Source organism: Acanthaster planci, linkage group LG04 (genome assembly GCF_054643075.1).
Source record: "Acanthaster planci isolate LZ-2023a linkage group LG04, COTS_SCS, whole genome shotgun sequence".
Lineage (NCBI taxonomy): Eukaryota > Metazoa > Echinodermata > Asteroidea > Valvatida > Acanthasteridae > Acanthaster > Acanthaster planci.
In genome coordinates this window covers 6,870,846-6,886,891 of record NC_141780.1, presented here as the reverse complement: position 1 = coordinate 6,886,891, position 16,046 = coordinate 6,870,846, and the positions used below count along the sequence as shown (strand labels likewise).

The window sequence follows — 16,046 nt, the reverse complement described above, 5'->3', positions numbered from 1 at the left end:
ATATTTCATGATAATTGATAGATGAAAAGCTACAGATCCACGGGGGGGGCACCGACGGGCGGCATTCGCCTACTTTGTTTTTGATGTAAGAACATTCTCGTTTGTAATCACATATTTCGCCCGCTTTCAACTGCAGAGTAAATGTAACTTTTTTAAAATACATTTTCGCAAAAGATATGTCCTACTTGTTTGTTGAATTAGTCTTCTGGGGGTCACCCCAGCCTTTCCAAAAAATGCTTTGCAACTGCTGCTCTTTCTTGTTAATGCTGTGATCCATCACTGGCCAGACAGGTCTGCCAAAAAAAATACAAGCTTGAAAATGATGAAAGCAAACTCAAAACAAAAGAAACATTCCACGAAATTCAAGCCTTAAGCGCATCCACATTCCATCGGCTGAACGCAAAGCACTGAGGTCTCTTAAAAACGATGATACCATCGTTATTAAGAGCGGACAACGGTGGTGCTATGGTGGTTTGGCGTAAGGACTTGCATGTCGTTGAAGCGGGGTGTCAACTGTCTGACGTTTAATACGTCCTACGCTAAGGTTGACCGCGACCTTACACAAAAGCACCAAGATATTGTTGCTAGCACTGTCAGAAGTTTTATTGACTCTGGTGACCTCCCTCATAACACAACCAGACTAGTTGTTCCCAACCCACGCACGGCAGTCTTCTACTTGCTACCCAAAATTCACAAATCCGGAAATCCAGGTCGCCCCTGTTGTGTCTGCTTTTAGTTGTCCCACTGAATTGATATCCAACTTCCTTGACACCATTCTAGCACCCATTGCCAAAACTCTCTATATCAAGGATTCAAACCACGCTCTACGCCTGTTCGATGAATTTGAGTTTCCAGGTTCATCCAACTTTCTCTTCAACATGGAAGTGAAATTTACACATCCATTCCCCGCGCGGGTGGTTTGGCTGCGCTCAAACATTATCTAGATCTTCGCCAGACTCAGGATCCTCTCACCAGCACTCTGCTCCGTCTGGCTGGATTGGTGCTCACGTTGAACAACTTTGCATTCAACGGTAAGCACTACATTCAGACCAGTGGCGTGGCTATGGGCACGCAGACGGGACCAAGTGATGCATATCTGTTTGTTGGTCACATCGAAGAGCAGACGCTGCCTTCAATGCCGTATCTTCAATCCCGCGCGAAACAGCTCTGAAACCCACCGGGGCCAAGCAAAGTGATCACGTCCCACTAGTACTCACATACCACCCTCGAAAAATCCCGGTAATGTTCCTCTCAAACATTTTCGTACACTCGGGGATGATGCAGCCACAGCTTCCATTTTCATTGAACCCCCGATCTGCGCGTTTAGGCGCGAGCGTTCTGTCGGGGACATGGTTGTGCGATCCCGGTTATAAGATTCTGTCTTGCCGTCACAAGCAGGCAGCAATTCCCCTTGTCAGCTCCCCAGATGTAACACCTGCCCTCATATAGTTAACAGCCCGTCGCTCGCCGGCCCCCGCGGTACCTACAGAGTACGCAGGGATCAAACCTGCATTACCAGTAATGTGATTTATTGTATCACCTGCCGTCGCTGAGGCAAACTGCACATCGGAGACACCAAACGTCGCTTTGGTGAGCGCTTCGAGGGAACACTTGCGCAGTGTGCGCCAACAAAAGCCTGATCTCACCGCCTCGCAGCACTTTTGCCGCATACTCTCTGTGACGTAAGCGTTATCCAATGTGCAGCTTCAGAAACTGGAGGAACACGTCATCTTCGACTTTGGAACGCTACATCAAGGTGGATGAACGTGGATTTTTCTGTGTTCATTCAGAACTGAATCTGGTTGCCCTGACGAAGGTGTCCCACTGTTTAATACCAAACTCCCGGCAATAAGATAAATTAAGAGCACCGACTGTATATATTTTAGTCAATATTTTGTATGATATTCGTGTTTGACCAGATATCAACCTCAATACCCTGAACTGCCCACGAGGACTGCACAATCATGCAATACGAGGAACCGTGTTGTTTGATTTGACCCTGAAGGTATTTGCAGAAAGAGTGTGAATTTCTGAGTGCCATGATTAACTTCCTTGTCTTTGTTGAGAGCCCAACACCGCCACAGCACTCTTCAAAAATTTCTTCGAAATCAAAATGGACAAACTATAAACGGAAGTTACGAAATATGCGAACTTAAAAACTACAAAATTGGATGCAGTGAATTCTTCATTTTCACCCAGATGTGCAACAAAAACAAACCTTTTAATCTGAATCATTTAGAATCGATGCAAAAAGAGTTTTGCTGCACATATGAACTGCACGTTGGCCAATAAGCAAACGGTGCGTTTACTTATTCACAACCACATTACCCGATGCGTAACAAAAAGACCGTCCCTGCGTACTTAACGCGCAACTTATCAAGAATGTAGTGCTTAATGTGCGCCACGCGCATTGACGCGGGTCCGTTTAAAATTATCGTCACAGAGTGAATACGTTCGCTGTGCGTTCGACACAAGTAAACATACGATTGCTGTACATTGTATTCCACTTCTTAAACGGTGTGAAATTTTCATTCCGCGAGTCTAGCGTCTGGGATGTACAAAAGCTAGGCCTACTAAAGGAGGCGGTCGTTGCTCGTTATTCTCAAACTATTTTGAATACACCTTAAAACCCACCTGGGCTTATTCCAAAGGCCGGCAAGTTACTGCAGCTTAACGAAATCGACGACGGCTGCATGTAAATCGGTGGCAGACTGGGGTGAAAGAAACGAATCTGTTGGCGCCCGTGACTGCTGCTGGAAGTATGGCTACGGTAAAAGGTAGGGAGCGACATGGAATGTTGTTTAATACAACGTAGGCCTATATCAGCCGAGCGTAGATGTTTTGCTACTTCGAAATAAGCCCTCTCTGTTTTAAGTACGATAGATCCCATTTCCATGGTTCCACTTACAAGAAAAAAGGCCCGTTTGTAACAAATTGGTACAGAGCATACAAAATGGATATCCCAGGCCACCCAGGGGATACGTGGAAACGAAAAAAATGTTTACAATACTGTGTCCACCTCATACCCGGGTTATTTGCAGAATTAGAGGCCATAATCAGGATCGATTGTAGAACTATTTCTATAAATCAAAATTTTGGACTTTGTGGCCACCAACATTCGGAATTCTGGTCAAAAAACCTAGAGCTTGTTGGGCCTATATTCCATGGAGGCGGGCGGCTATACTCGGAACTGAACCCGAGGATTGACTACTATTTGGAGGGTGTTTAGGGCAGGGGAGGGATTTGAACAAATTGAGGTGGCTGACACTTGCGAGATTGAAAAGAAAATGGTCCTATGTGTCCAAATTTGAATTTATAGTGACAAACACGAAAACAACTGAAGAGGAATGGGGATCATATGACTGAAATAGAAAATCAAGAGTCATGATGGCCGCGGAAATGCGAAAATCGGGGTGTATGTGTGCAGGGGGCATTGCTCGACACATAACGCGGGGGGGTGCTGTGCTTAATACAGATTTACATCTTATGCATTCTCATTACCCCCAAACTAACCAAGGTTGGACGTTGTCTTCATTTACACTGCGACTGACATCCAGGGTAAAAAAGTCCCTCTGCCATAGCGAATTTTTCAATTTTTTTCTCACATTTTTACACAGGCAGCTCAAATGTCGTTCTGACAAGTCAGGACATGTTTAGCGTAATGGAATCCCAACAGGCTGGTCACATTTTTATGTACTATTCCATAGGGGGCGCTGCACAAAATAATTACCATATTACCTTAGTTAAACTCCCTGAAAAAACATAATTGTATGCATCACACCTATCCCCTTTTTAAAGATGACATCAGGAATAATAGTAGTACCGTATTAAGCTGTACTTTTTGCATCATTATTGTCGATAATCACGTTGCCTCTGCCTATTTTGGATGTACAACGTGTACTGATGGTCGAGTCTTTTCTACTGCCGACTCTTTGCCAGTGATGATTTTCTCTCTTTACTGCTTTCGATTTTGTTTCAGAAGCTAACTTACGGCAAATTCATATCACGAAATGTGACTCCAATTCACAGACAAACACTCATAATGGGTACAGATCATTTCATTTCTGTCAACTGCCTCTACACAAAGCCAGCAGTTCGACCGGCCCTTAGCGACGAGTGTGTCGGGTGAAGGTATCTGTCTCAAACGGCAGCGTCAACTGATGGAAGAGCAGACGTCTTTAAACACAGAAAACTGACGACCAAACGATTGAGGACAGAGAACGAGATGAGTGTGTCCGGGAATCCACAGGAATCCTTCGTTACCCTCTCAGTCAGAGTGGCGGACGGCGGTGTGTTGTCCATCGCGGAGCAACGTCAGGAAAGTGCAACCCAAATCGGCAGGGTCAAAAGTTGTGAAGTCCAGCCGTTAGACATAAGGGGAAGCCACCAGGCTAATCAACGAGCAAGCCGCGGTTTAGGAAGTTCGTGTTGTCGTAGGCCCACCAAGGTCTCGGAGGAAATGACTCCCTCAGGAGCCGGGCACCAGGCATACCGCACCGTGCATTTCGTGCTCGGTGTTGCCAGCGTGTTAAAGGCCAGCCAGCACGCTGACGGGTCGAGTCAGGTGGAGCTCCGACCGCTTGCGTTGGCGGCTGACCCGAGGCTCCCCCCGCTTTACGGGTGTATCGACGGCAGGGGAGAGCTGCAGCTCTCCATGGGGGGACTACAACCAGAACGTGCTGGGAAGAATGGCCAGTTTGGTGTCGGCGATGGGGTTAGAGGAAAAGCCCTGCGAGATCTCTCAATCTCCAGCGAAGAAAGTCGTAGTGCTAAACGGAAAGACATGGCCGACATTTCCAGTAGCTGTAACGATTCTCAACGGCGAAGTTCGAACACACAGACCTTCTTTCCTAGAATCCCAATTGACAGCCCCAGTAGCACCTACTTCCGTGAGATTGAAAGCACAGTCCTCGGGACTAGGTCCATGTGCTCCCCACCGTTCAAAACCGCCTGTACAAATGCTACCTCTCAATCACAACCCTGTAATCATCAAGCCTATTACACCCACCATGGGTGTTCTGACCACGAGAGAACCAAAGCCAGCACATGCGGGAGTCGCTTCCACTTCCAGGTACAGATGTGTGCCCGCAACAAGCAGGACCGCTGTCCTGGTGGCAGAAAATGAAAACAACAGTGCGTCTGTAGGTCAGGTCTCAAACGCTCTGAATGAAAACTGCACTGGTATCCCAGAGTTGAAGAGAGCCGATCACTACGGGTCGATGGAGTCCGTATGCAGCATCGACACACCAAGAGGACGGCTTTACATTGCAGAGCAGGAGGACAACCCACCGCCGCTTTCACCCCAAGTTCATGGTCATAGGGGTCCAGATATAGATGGAATGGCGGGACCGATTTCCACACAGGCTCTACCTAAGTCCCTCTGTGAATGCCACTTGGAAACGGCCAAAAGGAAGTCTGGAGGTAAAACTGACCAGATGGATTTCACTATTTTGTTGATTTATTTTTCAAGATGTATTTTGAGTTTAGGAGATGTCACTTTATTTTGCCCTGCACTGATTGTACTTATACATAAGTACTCTAGTCTAATTTCTATTCGAGGGCTTGTGAGAAATACCCATAAGCCTACTCGGGTTACAGATACACGTCGATGCAGAGCAAAACATCCGTAATTTTTTTGTTTCTTTTTTAATGAGACAAAAGCCGGCGACGGCATCGAAATATATAATAACTAGTGTTCTAATTGAAGACTGTGAAATTTAAAACTTTCACAAAACGGGAAAAAAATGAATTCGATGAGTTGAAAACGTGGTACAAATGGCAGTCTTTAGAAATGGGTTGATTAAGGAGAAAATGCTGGCCGTAATAGACAGACCCCGTAGGTTGTCACACTCAACGGCATCTTGTAATTCCGCATTGTTAAACACATTATGTTTATCTCTTCAACGCACTGTTTCTCACCCAAATAGAGTTTGATGGTGCCAAGTCTGACAGTTGCCAAGAATCTCGAAAGGCTGACCTGCTGCAGGATGCCGCGTTCCTCAACGACGCACCTGTATTAGATGACACCAGCGAGACTGCTGCGGCACCTGATGGCCTGGACACCCAAGGAGATGCTACCTCGTCACTGGACACTGAACCAGACGCGCAAGCGGAAGGTGTCGCAAGCTTCTTGAGCTACCTGCAGGAGATGAATAAGCTGATGGAATCAGCGCTAGCTGGTGCTCCTGTCGAGACTTCAACTGATCAAAAGTAATCGACGGACGGCAGACATATAAACAAAAGTACAACATTGCACTGGCTTTGAAGCTGTTTGTTAATTTGATAAGTGCTTTATGTGTTGCATGTACATGTACTTGCGTGAATTCAGATTCATTTGTAAGCTTCAGCTATAAATTCCTTACCACTTACATCTATATGAATGATCAAAAATCCTTTTCTGATCTTACAAATACTAAAGGTATTTAACAACACAGGGTTTAATGATAATAACTATTTATTCATTTTTAAAGCGCAAATTTCATGCAGTAATGTTCAAATGCACTGTACAATAACGATATATTAAACGGGTGCCAGCCAATGGCACACAAGAACGCCTCAGGCAGCCGATAAAAGACCCACATTTGCCCACATCTGTGGAGAAGAGAGAGTAAGAAGCAGTTACAGTTTTAGAGGTGGGAGGAAAACTCCAGGGAAGAAATTTCTTGGTCAAACCCACGGAATCAAGTAGGGACTGAAGAAAAAAATCAGTCCACATGTGGACCCAGCCGGGAATCGAACCTGGTCTGCAGTGACAAACCTGACTCCACTTCAGCAAGAGTTTCACATAGACTAGAAGTTTTCTATTTGTTTTCCTATATCACGTAGTAATGAATGTTTTTCCGGAGGCAGGATTTTTTGGGTTGGGGAAGTACTAATCGATTGCAGACTGATAAAACCATAAACGGTGGAAGGGATCAGTTCGCAGGTATCTTCCAGCAATAGTTGATTTTTATCTCGTTTGTATTTTTACGCTTTCGTTTCGTTCTTTTTCATTTGCCGGGGAGGAAGCAGTTCATTGCCCTCCCGCGACACCCATGCCAGCACGCTGTTTGTGTCAAAATATGTAGTTCCACCTGGAGTATACTGCTAAAGTTCTTTTGGTATTAAAGTTAGTCAGTAGATGCACATTGGATGGAGTGGAAGATTGTATCAGTTGTTTTCAAAGACAGGAATGCGGTGGATTTTGTTGACTAAATAAACTTTCAGCATGTTGACATAATTTGCATTTGTACTTTTAATTAAAACATTCTTGTCAAATAAAATCCTTTAAGCAAGGGGAATCAGTTTCAATTGTAAACAATAAAAAGTAACACGATACCAATGATTTTTCAAAGCATTTTTACGGTCTGCGTTTTAGTGCATGGCGTTGGGTACTCACTTTACGTCTTTTATTGCAGGTTTCATTGATAAACTTTTTCTTTGAATTTAATCGCAAAAAATGACACCGAGTCACGTACCTTTCGAATCACTTAGAGTCATTCCTCCTTCACTCATTAACAGCACTTACCGATTTACTCGTTAAGATTTACTGTCTCGGCATGCGCGATTCGCTCTGCAGTCTGTAAAGCCACCAAGGCATGATCGATCTTGTGCGATCAAATCTGGACCCCGCTTCTTCGCAAACCCCTCTATAATTTGAGTACTTCCCCCTCTACGGTCCTCCTCGTCATTTAGGAATATCGAATTCCCCTTCTACAGAACTACAGAACAACTTGCTTAATACGATTCCTTTTTCGCGTTTTGAATTTACATTAGACTCTCAGCTCTTATAATATTCTGCAATTAAAAAAACAAAATTAAGGAGTTGACGAGATTATCTCAAACAATATACATTAAATGGCTAATCTTCTGATATCTATATCTATCAAACATCAGAAATACACAGTGGTATCATAGTGACTGCAATATCAAAGGGATGTTCGCTGAAATTAACAGCAACGAATTAGGGGGTCATCTGTAGTGATCAGGTTTTCCCCCCCCTCCAAATCTACGATCATTTTTAAACAGTTCAATATAGTAATGTTTTGTTGACTCTCTATGCAAGAACAAACGGGGTGTCATCACCTCAAATTGCTGAAAAACCACCGCCGTCCTGATATATAGCTCTGTGTTCCGTCTATGCCGCTGATTATTCGAACATATAAATCAGCCCTTTAGAAGGGGGTACAGTTCTCAAAACTCTTAATACATTTTATGGCAGGAGGTGAGGAGAAACAGTGCACCCCGTGGGGGGAGGCTTGGACTATATTTACCCCCTTCGTGAGAGCTCAGGATGCTCCAGCATGTTGCATGTTTTCAGAAACATGGCAAGTTTGGAGGGGGAACGCCGAAGCCTTCCGCCCTTGGATGCGCCTCCGATATAGGCAAGTGCATTAATTAACAGAGAACATGGGTCCTGTTAAAGATAGTAGACATTTAACCTAATCGAGCGAACCGCACAGTTTAATCAACGCTACATTGTAATATCGAAAACACTGACATAATTCACAATCACTATTAAAGCCAGTTCATATAGGCGAATGTGAATGATGAACGATTTCCGCCAAAAAATTCGCTCGTGTTGAAATTTGGTGCATTTATATTTGATAGTTTTTTGTCCAATCGATGTCTTATCTGACAAGGTCCTACTACAAACAGGACAAAATCAGCTAATCATTTTCTTACGGGTTAGCACTTGAAAATTCAAGGACGCTTGGCCTATTAACAAACTTCATCCGTGCAAAGACGGTGCAGAATTGGGGCAGCAGCAAACACAAACGCGAAATAACCGTGACCTCAGATCAAAATATTTGCGCTGCGCGACAATTTGCAAGAGTTGAACACATTTCAACTTTCGTGAATTTCGCTCTAAATGTTTCGTGACTTCAAATTCGATTGTTGGGTTTTTAGATCGGCCTCAACATTAAGGCAGGCTCGTGGTTATGGACGCGGTTCATGCCACTGACATGATGGCATCGGGAAGCAAGAACTCGAGTGCAATTGGTATTGCGCATAATAAGTAAAACCAAACAGGCGGAAGGGTCCTCAGCTGACAGTGATCCCCGTGTGGTTCATTAGCAAACAGCAAAGGCACGCTCTCAGCACAGTCTATTACCCAGGCGGTTAGCACGGCTATCTTCAACTTGGTGGTGGAGCACATGCTACGATGCTTCACCGCTCCAGCGATATGAAAACGAGGTTGTACGCGGATGTCACGTACACACACCCAAGCACAAAATCTGAAAACACAAAGCTGCAGAGAAATCGATCACACACGCTGCCCTCGCCGGACACCAAAATGCCCTGACTCCTGATAATGACACGGTGCAGGAAAATTATGACTCAAGCCACAGCGTCAATGACGGACTGGTGCAGGATGAGGCGATTGGTGAAGGAGCTGAACACTCGTCGTCTGAGCAGCATAACGGTAATCACCATGCCGTTACCAAACACAGCCAGGCAAGCGATGGTTGCTTCCAGTAAGCGGCTAACGGGATCGGTTGACCAGTTATCGCTTGTGCTATTCCCAGAGCCAACGCCTAACAAACCTTGTTGCCAGTCGCTTGTCGTCTTTATAGCATACATTGCGGATGATTTCATCTGTTACTTTGTCAACTCTTCTAGCTTGTGCTGAGTACTCAGAGGTACATGCAGTCCTCTTCAGTCTTCTAGCTACATGCTGTTATTAACATGCACCTTTGCAAAGTTTGTCCGCTGATATCAAACGGATGTTGAACTTTGGCGTATGCTTCGCTTATAATGGCCTCAAATGTCACTAAATTTCCACACTGCTCATTCACACGAATTTTCAATCAACCCTTTATGAAAGGTCTGCTTCAGTTACAGTCGCAAGCTGTATTTTGTTAGTTTGTCTGTTTGTTTTGATTTGTTCAAAATAAAGTCGGTCTCTCCATAACTTCACACTCGGGCGCTGACAGCGGTAGCGGACACTGATAGCGGCACACTTTAGTCAACCGTGCCGTCTGTCCGTTCCCAAATTTATTAGTTGTTACTCATTAACTCCCTGCCGACTCCAGCAGTTTATCAGCGACGTTATCTAAAGCGTCCTTTCGATTTCGCCGGCACTGCAAATTATTCTGCCGTCGAAATGAACGAATAAAGCTAAAGATAGCCTGACTGCTTGTCTTCATAGAACGTGCTGATTGCTCGCGCGCTGGCAGTCGCTTATACCGCTAATGAAACAGTCAATCCTATACCTGTGAAAATTTAAGGTAGCCGAACCGTCGAACGGCACGTGGCCTTTTTCAGAAGCCAACGCCTTTAAGGAACAGAGGTGGGGTGTTTATCATGTGGATATTTTGTATTTTTCAAAACATCGTCTGTCAAGTATATGCACTAAAATAAATTACTGAACAATCTGGGTGGGAAATGTTGGGACCTCCCGCGTGGTAAATGCTAATGTACGAAGGGAAACAATAATGAAGTGTTTGTCAACTATGACGCGGATAAGGCACATGGATACGGCGAGGGTAATGGAAAAGTTGCTGTCAATAATTTTCCCACGAATGTTCTTTAATTATTCCTTGTTTGTTTTGCAAAACACCCCTCTAGTCCTCTTCTCGTACGCATTACTAAAATCGATAAAGTCGGCCCACTGTTTAAGCACGTTATTAATTTAAGTTTATTTCCTTATAAATTACAAAACCCTTAGAATGTTTTGGTCTGTTTTTATTTTGGCTTTTGCCGAGAGACTACCTATAAAGCATAATTCCATAACTGTTCATCTGCGTACGAGACCACGGCATTGCGCTGTTCTTCGTACGCATTTTAGTTTTTGGGAAGTGATTGGTCAATTTTTGCATGACATTTCCCTTTTAGGTCGGGTAATATTTCAGTTTTCTATAAATTAAAAAGTTTATAGCGAGCATTTGACAAAAGCCTTTATATTTACAACTTGAGTTTTTATGTATTAACTGAAGGACACAAATTACAAATTCTAAAATTTGTGCACGTTATTTTTCCTATCCAAGGGTTCCAGACGCGCGCAATCAGGGGTAAACTTTTAGGCTCTATTCCGACTCTTATGAAGTGTGGACTCATTAGACACATTGCGCATGCCCATATAATGTTAAGTAGGCCAGGGACCGTGACCTGTGAGCGTTAGACTCTATAATTATCAAATAGGAGTCAAAATGTCATAAGAAAGGGGTAGTGTTCAAAAACAAGTTAGTTCCTTTAGCATCTTTTGAAAACCATCTTGACTCCCGACCAAAAGCAAATGTTTATTTGTCTCATAGATACAAACTAATGTAATGAAAGGAAAGATCATGTTACATTTAACGCAAGGCTGGGAGACATTAACTAATCTCGGTAGCCCGACAGTCGCCTGTGAGAGGCATATTTCACAAGTACATGCTCACATGTACAGGAGTCCCGCCCGTAGTTTCAGACAAAACAAACGAAGAGGGTTGAGAATTGTTGGACAAAATATCGAAGCCGTTCATTAATTGAAAATCCAGGGCAGTCGATACTTATTTGCAAAACATGATCCACTATGAAATCGAACGCACTTTGGAATCTTTTAAAATCAAATAGCATGCGTTTGCGAGGGATGTGGGCAATCAGCTTTTTTCGTAAAGGGAAGAGTTAAGTTATTACTAACCTTGACTAAAGGATCAAAGGACTATCCAGAAGTAATCAGTTCCGGTGAATATAATATCGTTGATTTTGCCGGCTGTTTGGAAGTAGTTCTCTGTGGACAATGTAGATGAGTTTGTATAAATGATGCCTACAGTAGATTCCCTGGTCTATGATGAAAGAAAGCTCATGGAAATCTAATTTCTTCCACCCTTAATCTAAACTGTCGTCTGTCTGAGTGACAGAGGAAGATAATTTCCGGTTGGGTCGCTAACAGCTCTTGTAATGTGAATAAGTCATCAACCACCTAGCACTGCCCAGCAAGACGAATAGAGATGTTGACGGGGTCACCACAGATCTGGAGAGCCTTGCCAAAGGCCAATCCATCCCTACTTTGTCCCTCTCCTCTTGAAGGCTCTCTGAGTAAAAACATAGAGGGGAGAATGGCCCTTCAGGAGCCTACTGTACGTAATGTTCACAGTAAGCGTTAACCCTAAGAGAGCCAGGAATTTTGGGACCATCTCACAGCGGGGGGGGGGTTGCCGGACAGTGCCGTCTGTGTCCCTATTTCGATCGTTTCGAAACTTGGTATGACGTGAAAGCACTCATTAAAAGAAAATCCAGCCCCAAAACTCATTATTTTGTGGTTCATGGCCTTACGTATGTCGGCCCGTGGGGCACGCACTGAGCAGGTCTGTGCGAAAAGTTGACAGCTTGGCTTTCTGTAAGTACTCCTGCAGGCTCGACTAGAGAATAAGTACATTTTGAAGACATCGGAAAAAACGTTCAGGTGGCGGATGCTGCATTACTTTAGCATATTGGAATCGATTTATTAATTTTACTTCCCCCGTTAGTAATTCATACACCTAGTATATACAATTCCTTGCTGTTTTCATGAAGGGATTTGCTTCTGGATTTTGAAAAAGAAGCGTTTTCGAGATAATCGCAGGCAAAAGACGTTTCTCCTATTTTAAAACCACAAACGTCACCACTTCAAAATAGCTTTGTGCGGTAAGGAAACCTTTATATGATTTTGTGGCAAGTAAACATTACGTGAACTCAGTAATTAGAATAATCACGGTTGTAAAATTAGTCCAAATTAATCTCTAAGAGGCCGTCCCTACGTGGAAAAGAAACTTTCTCTTCAGTTGACCTAGATTAATGTCATGCAAAGGCGTGTCCAGCTTTTGGTGTGGGGGGGGTGTGGATTCGGTCTCATTAAACATGATGTTGGGGGAGAAAAAAATCAAATGGTGTTGTTATATGGTTTTGTTGCTCTGATATGTGATACCGATTACTTTCTTTCCTACTCACCTACGAATTATTATTTGTAAAACGAATCTGTCGGGGGTGGCAAGTTGCCATTATTATTCATATGGGGGTGTTCTACTTATAGTGGCTTCTACGGGGTAATCTAGGGACCAGAATTAGAAGCCACTATTGCGATAGCACACACCCACAACCGACCATACGCCCACGTGCATTTAACATAGCCACATACTTTTTTCCACAAATATATACAGGATTTTAAGTCACATGATATTTGACGGCCAGCGTTCAATTTACACAGATGTGTGAAGAAACGTGTGCACCTACGAAGTATCTGAACACTCTGCCAATAGAAATACACAGATTCAAGACTGAACGCGCCTCCTAAGACATGGTACGCTTCCTTTATTATTGCCTTTTCCCGTCATGTTACATCACGTGAAAACCTTATAGGGTGGTGAGATGTGGCTAAATGCGCGCGTGCGTCAATTGAAGCATGGGCCGCTGGCGTATTCTCCCTGAGACCTATGGAATGTAGTTTGTACGTCTGAGCACGTGTAGTGATGTCACGAGATTATACCCTGAATTACGTGCAGAGCATACAGTTGACGTGGAAAATTAAAAATCTGCCAGGCTAAGCTTCAGTAACTGGAATAATGCTAGTGTGTGTCTTATGAGGGGGTGATGTGGACTGCTAGATGACCTTTCGGTCCGTTAATCATTGATCTCATAATGAAATGATCTCAATCTTGAAATCTTACCGCAGACTACCCCTTCTCACAAATATCAAGCACAGAAAAGCCCAAATATATTTTGTATGATTATGAGAATACCTGACCACTCTCAAACATTTCAATTAATATTAAATGTCGTAAATGTTCTTTCAAGTTTCTAGACATGTCTCAGCTGTGAATAATGGTCAAAATGCCTACTGTCCCAATTCGACGATAGAGAATTACTCATGAATGAAGAACAGATACACCCTAATAGTTTGTGTGCACTCAATGTGTATATTTCTCTTGACTTGCTTCGCCGTATCCCTAATGACAGTAAATGTCCATGCTTTAATTCACACCCACAATACGGGCAATTCACAACAGCGTGCCTCCAAGAATTTGCAAACGCGTTGTCCAATCAGAATGCGCAAAATCTGTCGACCCAGTGAGCATTTGGAAAGGGTCGACAGATTTCACACGTTGTGATTGGCCAACGTGTTGCAAACTCTGGAGGTGCACTATTGTGAATCGCCCGTATACTCCTCGTAACAAAGTATACAGTTATTTACTCTCCTATTTAATACCTTGTGTATAACGATAACCGATTTTAGAAGTTTCTTTAACTGAACCTTTTGGGTGTGATTTTAACGTAGATTCACCCCGATTCAATTAATACGAATTGTCTTTGAAGAAACAGTCTACTTCTACTAGCTCAACTGATATTTTGCACCAGATACTACCGAGAAACAGCGGCATCCCATACTGAGTATCGCAAACCACTTGATGAACCACTGATGAACGCAATGGTAGGCATCCAATGGTCATTTTTGTAACTGGTAATTGATTGGAAAGATAATGTGACTGGGAATCTTATCTCCTTAGCTCAATCCCAACCTTAATTTTTTTTACACAGTTTATGAAACGCTTCAGGCAATTGTTTTATCCGAAAAGAAAAACCGCAGCTGGTCTCATATTTAATAAATTGTACAACGACCGAATTTAACAAGAATAATCATAAATCTACAGTTTTCTGTAAAAAAAACAAATTCTCTAAACAGTGTTGCAAAAGCTCTGTATATAAACACACGTTGATGAAACAAATATTTTGTTGAAATAAATTAGCGTATCATACCTGGATTCTAAATTAAACATTCACAAAAATTGTACCCCCTGAATTTAATTTTCAGGAGAAAAAAACAAGATAACTGCTCAAGAGACTGATTAATCCACCAGGTCTTTTCTCAAAAGAAATATTCCTCTCATTAATTTGTGTCTCGATGTATCCAATCAGAGCGGGTCAAATGTGTCGTGAATTTCCAGATGATTCCTTGTGTCGCATACCAAAGTTATCTCAATTGAGAAAAGTTGAAAAGTTGTCTGACCAATAAAGAGAAAATTGCTAGAAGTGTACCTCCCTATTTGAGATGCGGAGACCCCTTACAATACACAACTCAGTAATTACAGGCCAATCGAAATAATGTCTTGTATCTTACTCTTCATAGTGAGACAAAAACTAGTCAGTACAACCCCAAATCAAGTATAAAGGCTTGCGGTAGCACTAAGGAAATCTCTCTCTGTATGTGTGTTACAGCAAACCTTTTTATTTAACTAACGGCTAGGCCGAAAAGACCCAAAAATCCAATTCTTAGGTATTCAGCTTGACACTAAATTGAGTCGGCACCATTGCATCGATTGCAATGCATATGAGGTATCAGAAAGGCCGATTTCCTTTGAGGTTCTGAAAATATCATCGATCGATTGATCTTCAGGTTACGCGTTTCGGCAAAATCGAGTTAAAGTAATTCATTTGCAAATAAATGTTCAGATAAGCAATAAGCGTAACCAATCTGATGACTGCTAAAGTAATTAAGTATATCGGAAAGCGTATCCCATTTCTTATACATAAGTGCCAAACTTTTAAAGTATTTTATAACCTATTTAAATTTTCATTCGTATATTTATACACCTGTATAATATGTGGAATTTTGAACAGCTCAATGGACATTCACGTTCAGTTCTGAAATGGATTAACACCCCATCCTTTTTAACATGCTGAAGTTGAATAAAATCTCGAAGCATAAACTTGAAAAGGAAAATTTTTGCTTTAATGTACGCATTATTTAACGACTGTCTTCGTAACCATATGGAGTCGCAGCGCTACGTGGTGTTATGCATAGGTGCAAAAGCACCGACTGAAATATACCCAGCAAAATAATGGGACAGAGGGGTACCCCCGTACATGTCCCATCCCATACACTATTAAACTATCAACGTTTTAGGCTTTTTTTTTTTTTTAAGCGTGCGACTAAGATGTCTTCAATACCGTCATCTAAAATGTTTGTAGCTGGGGCAATCAGGACTGGGTTGACGAGTGTTTCAGGGAACGAGCTGAGCTATACGTTATTCACTTCTTTAACCTTTGAACAATAATTCGAGGGGTGTCCAGAGTACGCCTTGTGCTTGCCCTGGTCATTGAATTTGGAG

General features: G+C 42.9%; 1 long non-coding RNA gene and 1 pseudogene across 2 annotated transcripts; both read left to right on the top strand.

The window, feature by feature from the left end:
* The first annotated feature begins 4,046 nt into the window (after positions 1 to 4,046).
* Positions 4,047 to 7,336, top strand: LOC110989167 (uncharacterized; annotated as a pseudogene). The gene is made up of 2 exons (XR_015424992.1): positions 4,047 to 5,421; positions 5,928 to 7,336. The product of XR_015424992.1 is annotated as an uncharacterized LOC110989167 (transcript).
* Positions 7,337 to 12,112: 4,776 nt separating this feature from the next.
* On the top strand, positions 12,113 to 15,658 carry LOC147799333 (uncharacterized). Its single transcript, XR_015425066.1, has 2 exons — positions 12,113 to 13,240; positions 14,254 to 15,658. It is a non-coding gene; the product is annotated as an uncharacterized LOC147799333 (long non-coding RNA).
* The last annotated feature ends 388 nt before the right edge of the window (positions 15,659 to 16,046 follow it).